The following is an 11,280-nucleotide window of genomic DNA, read 5'->3' on the forward strand; positions in this document are numbered from 1 at the left end:
GAGTGGGCATGGTACATGTTATCCCAAAACCTAAAAGTATTATAATGGAAAAGTAATGAATAAAGTTTGAGCATCAAGCATCAACAGTTGAGCTGGCCCAACGAAGGCGAAGGAGTTGCCAGAAGGAAGCAGCACACAGCAGGCCGTGCAGAAGACGAGGTACACGTCATGGCGTGCGCGCGCCAAGTGGTCGAAAGTATGCGGTTTGGAGCACACAATATGTTATTAATCTTAGATTCCCCGGAAAAGTGATGGATGGTGCGTAGATTATGATCCGGAAGTGGACCGGGATGATGATGGGCGTTAAATTAATCATCGTTGAGCAAAACGAAACGAAACTCTTGGGCCATTAAAGCTGAGGCGAAACATTAAATTGCGCAGGAAGCACCACCAATATTTTTGTCCTTTGTTTTCGATGAAAACTATCTTTTAAGGTTGACAAAATGTGTCCATCCCTGTTACGCACTACAATGTTGATTCCAATCGCGTTAAAATCAAACACTTTTGAATACCCATTTTGGCAACGCACCTGTGTTCCCGAAATAAACCGTAACCGTATTCCCACAAACCTCGGCACCCCGTAGGCGACGTCCCGGGGCGAGATACATGTTTGTGCTAATTGGCCGTTTAGTATGCAACGGGGCGTACAGTAGTGCGGTGGCACAATAAAACGCTCTTTGACTTATCGCCGCCGCCCAGAAGTCATGTCCCGGTGCCAATCAACAGGCCATTGCCGGCCGGGCATCGGGCGATATTTTAATGGCGGTCGTGAACCGTAAACGTGTTCCGGTGCCGTTGTTGTTGTTGATGGACGAACACGCCCGAGAACATTGCCCGGTGCTAATGGAGGCGCATGGCAGCTCAGCTAAAAACAGGATGCTGGCCCCGGATTTATGGTCTGCGGAAACAGCATGGAAACAATGGCTTCATTTCGCGTTTATTCGGTCGGTTTCAGGTGTTAAGGCGTGCTTGACATTTTTGCACGTATCCTGCCATCCGCCATTCCGGCCATTTTATGGCCCACACTTTTGTTTTTTGGGTATCGCACTTTATCGCTTAATGCGCTCATTATAAAATAGATAGTTTCCTATCGCCCTCGTGTCCTTGCCGTGCCGGTGCCTTTACGATAGAGTGTAATCCGAAACCATATCCACAAGTGCCACCCAAGGTGGTCCTCTCCGAGGGCCGAGACATTGTCGCCTTTCTCGTTAGTGTTTGCTCCGGCCGGTCGAACCATTCCGGGCAGCAATCAACAAGTGGTTTGTGAGCGTTATTTTCTTGCCAGTCCACTTGATGGCGGCGCTATCGGTGGCCCGTATCAGGTTCCTTCCCCCCCCCAACGCTGTTTGACTGACAGAAGGTGGTGACCACACCGACCACGACTTCAACTCTTTCTCCTGCAATCCGAACCGCAACAGATGGCGGCGGCGACTGAGAAAAACGTTGGCGCTTAAATTAAAGTGATTCGCCCCTCGGCGATTCGGCGGTTTCGTGACGTCATCTTGACGGAGTTGACGGAAATCCTCGGCACCCGTCGGAGGCGGTTTGTGGTGGCGGCCCCCCACCCGGAGAACGTCACATAAAAACCTCTTTTTTCGCGTCACCTGCTTCCAAACAAATCGTGCGGTGTGTGTGTGTGTGTGTGTCTAGAACCGAGCGTCGTCGTCAACGGAACGGAACCACTATCACCGAAGCGCATGCTTCGTTCGGGCCTCGCGAACGAAAGCGAATCTTCGCCGGTACACGAAAACAAACGCGAAAACTCCGTTCGGTCAGTTCTGTTCTGTCAGTTCGCGAGGCCGGATGCTCGGTGTTTCCGCGCCTCTTGACCTGTGTTCCGCGTGTCGCGTCGGTTGATTGTGCTCGGTTCAACGCCACGACCGTCGTTCGTAAGTCGCGCGCGCTTCGCACGTCTTCAGTTGTTAATTGTTGTGAAGTGAGCCATCGTCGCGCTTTGATTTTTCTCTTTCTCACTCTCCACATCACTGTGGCTTCATTGTGCGCGATCGAATCCGATACGGCATATTGTGGCCAAACCCAAGAGGCCGTGCCCAAGTGCTGCGCGCAAGTGGTGTGGGTGCGACATCTTGACGTAAATGACATCAAAAATCAATCAGAACGCTGTTTGTTGTGACATGTATCGGGCGCGGGTAGTGGGCCTCGCGGTCTGTCAGCTCGCGGACACAATTGTGCTGCTGTGAGGCCGCGAACGATCTTCAGGCGCGGGGCGGGATTATTTTTTCGTCGACCATTGAAAAGTAAACTAAATGGCGCTTTAAATAGCCATAACGGGACTCAAGAAACCTTTGCCCTCGTGCGACCGTGAAAGGCCTCAGTTCCCGCAAATATTATTGTCTAGCTGGGTGGACCTTTGTGGGGGAGGTTTTCGGGTATTTGTATTCGTATCATGTAAAGCAAACAAATTATTCATCTTAAAAAAGTGTTTCTAGTAGCACTAGCAATTTGATTAAAGTGTTGCACGATGATGTAATGCAATCGCATCGAAACGCAATCAACTGATGGATCCGGAACTGGAACTGGAACGCAAACAGTGCACGTGGCGTTCGCTAGCGATCGCGATGCACTTTAAAGGAATGTTGTTGGTCCCTGGATTCGCACCCTGTACTCCCAACAGAAATGGTTCATTTTGAATAACAATTGCTTGTACCCATTATCGGAGATGGACCGCTCTGGGGTTTGTTCGTTGACGACCACCACATTTCGAACGTTTTCCATTTCGAGTGCCCATCGAAATCGGGTTGCGGTTGGGCGAAACTAATTGGCCCAATCGGTGCCGGAATTCATTTCGTGCATTCCAAATCGTGTTCCGGTAAATGGTACGAAGCTTCAAGATGGTACGTCGTGTGGCCAATTTATCGATTTAGTTTGTGGACTCAACTTTAATAGAGTCCAGCAATCGATTGCCCCAACGAAAGGTGTCGCCTTTCACAGCACGACGGTTCACCTAGTTCGATTGGTCTTGATCTTGGTCTACGGTTCTTATCGGTCTCTAATCCACCGTTATTTGCTATCTATCGATTACACGGAGCGTGTGTCTGGGAAGCAACAAAATATTATCAGCGTCGTTTGCTAATTTCTCAAGCCGTCAAGCAGCCGGTGGCGGTAGTCATGGTGTTTCGGCGGCAGGGCACCATGTTTACGGGTGCCAAAAATAGAACACCGTGTTCTAAAACATACAAATCGCCCGGTGCGCTCCGCGTAACCACCGAAAGTGCAGTCTGCTGCTACGATATGCGGGGAAAGAAAACGATATTCGGTCAGAAATGGTTGGCCACCGATAAGACGCTCGCCCGCCGGTGGCCACAACCCTCAACGAGCGAAAAGATAAATGGACCGGTGAGCTATTAATAACGCACCCGACAAAAAAACATGGCGATTCCAAGAAGCAACGCATGTTGCGCTCGAGGTGTCGATAAAATGCCGGCCGATTGAACGGTTTTGAATCAGGCTGCCGATAAGGAAAATAGAGAAAACCCCAACCCATGAAGCATATCCTAGCAAACGACGCCCCAGAATCGATCACCCGCCCCGCCGTCTGCGATTTGACGAAAACGTCTTGATGTTTCATGTTTCGAAGGTCATCCGATACTCGCGCGTTTGTTGAATGGCCAGTCGGGGGGCGGCGATGAACATAAATCCATCGTTCGTCTCGCGCGGTCGGCCGAGAGAAAAGTTAAAAATGGCGCACGGGAGGCTAGTGGAGGACAGAGGATCCCCCCTCTGGCAAAGAATCACTTCGTGCCGGATAGTGAATGGGTTGTGCGTGAAAAAAACTTTAAGTAAACAGGCATAAAACAGACGGGCAGAGAGAGAGAGAGAGAGAGAGCCACTCGCGGGGTTCGTTCGTGACGCTGGTCACGGATTTTCCCAACTGAATTTTCTCGCCCCACCGCTTATCGGCAGTGTGGTGTGTGTGTGTTGCGTACGGGTTGGTGATTTTAAAAATTCCTGCGGCATCCCGAGCTCCGAACCGTGCCGTGCCGTGAAGATTTATTGTCTGCTTCTGGTAATTTTTCCCTCCATTAGTTCTCGGCGGCGGGATTCAGGTGGAAAATAAATTTTCTCCTTTAATTTGTGCGTGCGTGCGTGCGTGTCCGTGCTTGAGGGAGTGCATTCCCGACGTTTTCGCTGGAACTCCAGCCGTCGCCGTCGCGGATCGGTTGATTGGAGGAAAAAAAAGGTTGTTGTTCCGAGCGGGCAATTAGTGAAAGTGGTGTTTCGAGTGATGAGAAAACCAAGTGGATGATGATGTGTGCTCGAAAGTGCTGAGGGCGGAAAATTAAAATTTAGTGACTCTCGTGATGAGTGCTGAAATCGCTCGCTATGGTGTATCGTTAATTGAGTGAGTATCTCTATTATTGTTAGTAATAGTGAAAATAATTTCAAACTAGTTAAAGTCAAACGTTCTCTCAAAAGAAAACTGCCATCTTTAACGAATGTCGGTCGCTTCGATCGTTAGAGCAGCAACAGATCCGCCTTGGTTACGGCGCCCGAGCTTTTAACTTTGTTACGTTCTCCTTCAAACCTGAACGATGCAACTTGCGCTCGGCGCCCTTTCTTCGCCGGTTACGTCTGATGCGGTTTTAATCACTTTCTCATTATGCAGCGTGTCACGAAGTGCACCGGGGCATAATTTATGTACGGGTCGGGCCTCGGAAAAAGCACTACAAATAAGCCGGCTTCTTGGTGCCATTATGTCGGCGATTAAAGAAACTGTTTATACACAACGATGGAACGATCGTTTTTGCCCTCAAACCACATCCAGATGGGACCGTTTTTTTGTGAAAAGCCCCACATGAGAGGTCACGTTTTGCAATCTGCAGGACCACTTCTTCATTCGACGCTATCGCTCGGCCTTGAAATATCTGCGTAGAATTTCGACGGCGAATGATAGTATCATGACGTGTGCGGCGAGGGTTACACGGCAGTTTGATTTTTACAGATAACGACTCGAAGAAACCCTATATTTAGCACCGTCATATTTAGATTTTTCTATGTCACAACAGCCGAAGATGTCGCAGGTCGCGCTCTGTGCCCATTATCCCTTCTGACGAAAGTTATCAACCCTCGAATGAGAAAGAGTGTGATGGCGTCGTCATTGGCCGTCCATTTATTAGACCTACCCCAGGTGCGGCTGAGCGGTGGCTGGGCGAAGGCTCTGGAAACGACGGCTTATCGCTGCCCAAGAGCCGGACGGCCGGCCGGCCGGGGCCAGTGAAGTGTGTCTTGAGCTCCATCGAAACGGTGTGAAGTGGTTGATAAGAGATATCAACGGTACCTAATCGTGACAGGCGCGCGCGCGCGCTCTGTGGGCAAAACGCGAACCAAGCACCAGGAGGGAGCCTGGATGATGAGCAATGGATGGCACACAATCCGTAGATGGCTATTTTCTTACTACTTCCTATCGACGAGTAGTCGAACTGGCCGATGATAGCGCCCGGTCCCGGCATGATGCTGCCAAACTGCCGACGTCGGACGGAACGGCAATCGACATCGCCAAGATTTCACTCACTGACACTGGCTGACGCTTATCACTCGAGGCCGGCCATAAAGCGGCCTCACGTCCTGCAGACCGGGAGGGGCAGGTCATTTTTAGACTCCAGCTTTATCGGCCAGGACCCGCATCGCTTATCGTGATGTTGTAAACTGATTTTGGCCAGCCCTCGTGGTGCTGTGGCCGTGGTTAATTTTAAAATTGCGCTTTCACGTGGGTGACGGTTGATAGCAAAGCCCAACGACAGCTGTTGTTGTATTCCTTTTTTTCGGGAGGGGAGCCCAAAACTTGACACTGCAAAACAATCGTCGGAAATGTGCCCTGTGATATTGAATTATCGGCCACCGAACGGGGCCAAATAATGTTTCGCCCATTATTAAGCACAACCAGGCCGCGTGTGTGATCGCTCCAGGTGCTCTATCTTTAGCATCGACTTATGCCACGATCACCCAACAAACCGTGTGTAGTCCCTAGGGGCCGACCACAATAATACTTAAACGGGCCAGCTGGCTTGCTGGCCAGCCACTTATCGGTTATCTTATCTTGCGGGGATCTCATGTCGTCAACTGCAGAGCAGAGGTGCAGACCATCATCCTATGACGCCAATGCGCCTCTAGCGGGGCACTATCGATAATTGATAGAAAATAATAATGGTCCCACCATCGATTCGCCGACCCCTTGTGAGGTTTCCTGTGCACGAAGGACCGAAATATCTCCGTGCAATGCAGTGGATGTAACACTCCGGTTTCGGGGTCCGGTTGGTATTTCTCAATTGAATCGCGGCCCCGGAAAGCCCCGGTAACATAAACAGCGAAATCAATCGAACACTCGCGAACCGCGAAAAATACCACCCATCTGTGGGGCACGTAAATAAATTGCCCTGTCCATCTCTGGCCCTGTCCAGCAGTTCTGCCATTCAACCTGCGCTGCGTGCTCTTGCGGGTTGGTTTCCAGCAGGTTTTTGATGTAATCCGTTGAGTTCCTAGCTTCCGCACGGCTGGAGTCCGGGAAATGGGAAAGCTGTTGAATATCAATCGATGTCTGGTCACCGGTTGCAGGAAAAACACGGCCAGTGTTTTAGCAAATTAACCTAATTCGATGCGATAATCGGGTAATTTACTAAACTCCTGACTCCCCGGAGTTCATATTGAGCCCATCGTTTTAATTACCACTCCAATTAGCGAGTTGTGTAGAAATGTACTCATATGAACGCTCCAGCTATCGGGGAACTCGCTTTGGCCAAATCCCAAACCCTTATTTGTTCTCCTGATTTATGCTCTATTTATCTTTCACCTTTAAAACGAACCAGGTTCTATTCCAGGTAATTTCCCTTTAGGATGCCCTCATCCATTCGGGTTTTTGGCGAAGCCTCGGGCGACCCTTTGCAAGTGCAGACCCTTAAGCGAATTCGCAATGTGGTTAGAATTTATCACCAAATGGCCCTCCTGTGGGACCAATTGGGGAGAGTTTTCTATTTAGAACTTTTGAACGGCCGCCCAAGAACGGGTTTTGCACCGGGTCTTAAGTACAGTTTTAATCAAATGCGATCGAAAATCGTTCACCCCCGACGGCAATAAATTTCTTCTTCTACCGCCAAGAGTGATCCTTTCCGAAGGCTTTTTATGGCGATCGATTGAAATACTTTTTTGCCCCAGACATCCTCATCCTGGACGGCGTGGTTCGGGACTCCTGTCCGCTTTCCAGCGTCAGTAACCCATGTCATTGGGGTCATTGATCATACGGAAGCGATTGGCTGACCTTTTCGTGGTGAACCGTGTCGTGGGTTTCGAAATGTTTGGGCACAACATCCCTAGACCACGCGCGACTGTGGGCCGCACGATAAGAGAAAGGAATAAAATGTACATTTTTCATTTTGATTAACACAGCTCATTACCACCACGGGCAAGGGAAGTCGGGTCACGGAAAGTAGAATTTATGAGCAATCTATCTTCCTGGGTTTATTTCTTCTCACCACGGGTACATTAGCTAAGGATACTTTTTAAAATGTGGCGGACATTATCATGCTGACATCGATAAGAGCAATTCCTGTCGCTTTCCTACGCCCAATTTCAGTGGCCTGTCACATTGGTCTGATCCGGAAACTTTCTGCGTCATGGACAGTGTCGTCCTTTTCTCTTGGCCAACACATTTTCTTTGACGTTCACATTCCGATGGTGGAGGAGGACCCCTTTGTGGTTCGTAGACGGCGCGTTTCGCCAAGGGCGAGCCACATATTAACTTGCCACGCTCTGCCACCTCTGGCACCACGGGGACCTCCACCAACGGGTAGGGGACCGGAAAGTGAAAATTGTCTCATCTAGATTGAGTTATTAGTTCTTCGGTTGGGGCGCGCCAGAAGTAAGCTGTTGCTTCTTCGTTCTAAGTGGTGTCCCCGTGCTGTGTGTGGTTTATGTTTGCGGAAAATTTCGACTTTCCTGGTGACACTGACATTATCTTCACTCGAGAGACCTCACACGGGATCAAAAGTATGTTCTAATCTTCTGCTCCGATCAAGTTCAGCAAAGCGGTAAAAGAAAGCAAATTAAATAAAGCCCCACATTTGGTTAAGGGATAAGGATAATAGTTCCTTTCAGCGAGGACACTAATTGGTAAGATTCCTTTACTTCTTATAAATCTCTTTGTCAGAACGGATTCGTTGAAGGTCAGATTTAAAATGTAATATTTATGAATTATCAGATTAAACAAGGGGCAGCTCTTACTTGAGCGTACCACGATAAATTACTAAAACACGTGCGTGCGCTCTCACCAGCGACTGTCCTTGGGCTCCGGCGAGTGCTCGACTGCCCGGAAGGATGTCAAATCGACACCACGGCCGCATTTCAACTAGCAGCCACCGTTCGGAGTTGCCAGCACGACGGATCCATCAAACAACAGCTCCGTGCTTGCCGTGGCCAGAACGGTGCCGCACGTGCACCCAACAAGTCGACCGCATTAAACTTCGCATTCGGATCCCTCCCGGATCCGCAAGCGGAGCGGAAAAAGGAAGCTGAGTTGTTTGTTTTTAAAGACTTGCCAGCCAGCCAGCAACATCATCGACTACATGAAGACAACATGTTTACGGCATCAATGTACGGAGATGGTTGACCCCGATTATGACGGTTGTATAGCTTCGCCGGCGACCTTTGCTTCGGTGACTAGTGACTTTGGTTTTCCTCTGCGCGGCGTGTCTATTTAATCCAGTATTTTGTGTAATGCCACGCCACGCGGTTCTCCATTTTCTACTCCAGCAAACACAATTTGTTCGAATGCCACACTCCATCCCAGGGATTGGGCAACTCTCTTTTTACATTGGACCTGCCGGACCAATCAATCAGCACTTTAGAAACTCCCTTCGCCAACCTTTTGTTGGGCGCAAAAGATGCCAACTTACGAATCGTTTTCCCAACCATCTCTTAGCCGCCCGTTTTGCTGGCTCATGTCGGAAATTGATGTCTCCCTTCAGGACGCGCTGGCCCCGAGAGGGTACCCCGCGCGAGGACTCTCCTAGACGAGCGCAGGAAGAGCGATTATCCTGTGTAACGATTACTTACCAACAGAGTAACAGAGTTCTGCTCGCTTCCCGAAGAGCCCGTTTGCTGAACGATAAGCGCAAAAGAAAAGGAACTTTAGAAGTGGCTCAGAGTGGTTAGTTTGTTGTTTCCGGTTTTCAACTCCGGATTGCGTGTATCGTCGGCCAGGAAGGTAAATTGAAATCGAGATTACAAATGACACACTTCAAAATTAACGAGAACGTGCTCTTACGCTGGAACGATATTTATTTATTTATTGTGCGTTTACTGTGCTGCAGAATGTGTTTCGCTCTGGCAGAGAGTAGAAGTTCAATTGAGAAGAAGTATTACCGCACTCCAACTCCAAAGGCTTCCGATATTTTCCGAATGAATCAAGACGGTGAAAGGATGGTCGATGCTCGATGTCATGATTCGTAGACAATCGCCACGCACAACTGCACAGGCACAATAGAAAGCTGGCATCAACCGGCTGCCATAGTCCCGTGTACGTGCCGGTTGCAAAGACCGCCAACGGAAATGGCAACACGAATCGCTCAGCCAGTCCACCTGCACCAGCCAGCCAATCAATAATGGTCACCGGAACGCGCCGGAGACTCTCCCGAGGACTCTTCTTCCGAAAACGGGAAGGGGGAAGGCCAATAACAGGCTAAGTTAATAATCTCCCACGACAGTCTTCCGATCGGATCGGAGGGAAGAAGATTTTGTGGAAAATCCTGTCATGAATTTTCCATGGCACACACAAACCCGCCAGCTAGGCCAGCCAGCCAGCCAGCGTTGGAATGTAATTTCAGGCTTAAATGAAGCGAATAATGGCCCCAAGGATTACTTGTTGCTGCCGACGGGAATGCCCTGGCAATGGGGCCACTCCGAGTGAGTTGGCAAAAACACATCCCGGGCTTCGATTGGATTGCATTTCCTTTCGCGCTGACGTTCCAAAGGCCGTCCGTGCAACGGTGAGCAATAGCATCCGATTGCTGCTTCCGTTTGCCTGGTGAACTTTACAGTGAAATTCAACCCCTTAAAATGGGCACCATTTGGTGCGAAAAAGGCTGGCACGATTGTGCGCTCGTTGATGGTCGTTCCGGTGGCAACACCTTCAACAACCGGTCCTCGGGAATTCAGTTTTCCAGCAGGCAGTTCTACGTAATTCGATATTGGGCTTTTAAGGGGCTTTCTAGACACACCCCTTGGAGTTGGCCGGGAGTTGTTTTGACAAGTTTTCTGTCGGCCAAGAAGTTTTACGGGTTGAGTTCCACGAACGAACACTGTCGCCGTCCAAACGGTTATTGGCCTTCTCGGGGTCCCGTGGGTGTTGCGGTGTGGCTTTCTTTCATAATTGAACGCGCGCCGATAAGTGATAAGTGCCCAAGACACTCGAAATCCATTTGCTAAATGTAACTCCTCCGGCAGCCTCCAGCGTAAACTCGTGTCAACGTCAAAGTCGCTGTCTTCGCGTAATGTGTTTTTCACCCGAAAAACTGTGTTTCCAAACTCTCCAAGACAACAGGTCCCTTCGGGCGACCTGCTCCTCCGGACGAATATTCCGGTCTTCCGGCCGCGTTGGCCGGGGAAAAATATTTGTCTCGGGCCAACATTTGTTTCGACTCGGTCCCACCAGCTCTGGTTCTTTGAAGTCTGGTCCTCACTTTGCATGGCAGATAAACAGAGAACGAAATGCCGGCCACCTGGAGTGGCTTTTTTTTCTAATCCACGGCGATGTAGGGCCGCAGATGGCCCTTAATAATGTTTGTAACTTTAATTTCAGCCGGGGCTGTGTTCTAGATAAAGGCGCATTGTTGTAAAAGTAATAATTGCTCTTTGCGTGTCCAATTTGTTGCGGGCATTCTTTTAATAATTTTGATTTAATGGAAATGAAATACAAGCGACATTCTTTAAAGAGTTTGCTCTGCGGTACCGGTACCAAGGAACCGAGGCTGATGCGTTTAATTAACTTCTTGTCGAGCCGACTGAAGCTGAGTGTTCAGTGTTTCGGTCACAGAACACAGACTGAAACTTTATCCGACCGTCTATGCGACACTTTCAATTTGAGCCCTCGGGTGCGATACAAATTATGGCATCATTCAGCTTAAGCTTCGTCCTCGCCAACAACTTTAATAACCCAACCCAACAGAAATTTGACCTTCTTGCTGCCAACGGATTTCAAAAGTCACGCCAACGTCACCTACTTGTGCCGTGTAACAGCTTTTGGCGACAACCTTTTCCGGCTGCTTCGCT

The sequence above is a fragment of the Anopheles cruzii genome, chromosome 3 (genome assembly GCF_943734635.1).
Source record: "Anopheles cruzii chromosome 3, idAnoCruzAS_RS32_06, whole genome shotgun sequence".
In the NCBI taxonomy this organism is placed as follows: Eukaryota; Metazoa; Arthropoda; class Insecta; order Diptera; family Culicidae; genus Anopheles; species Anopheles cruzii.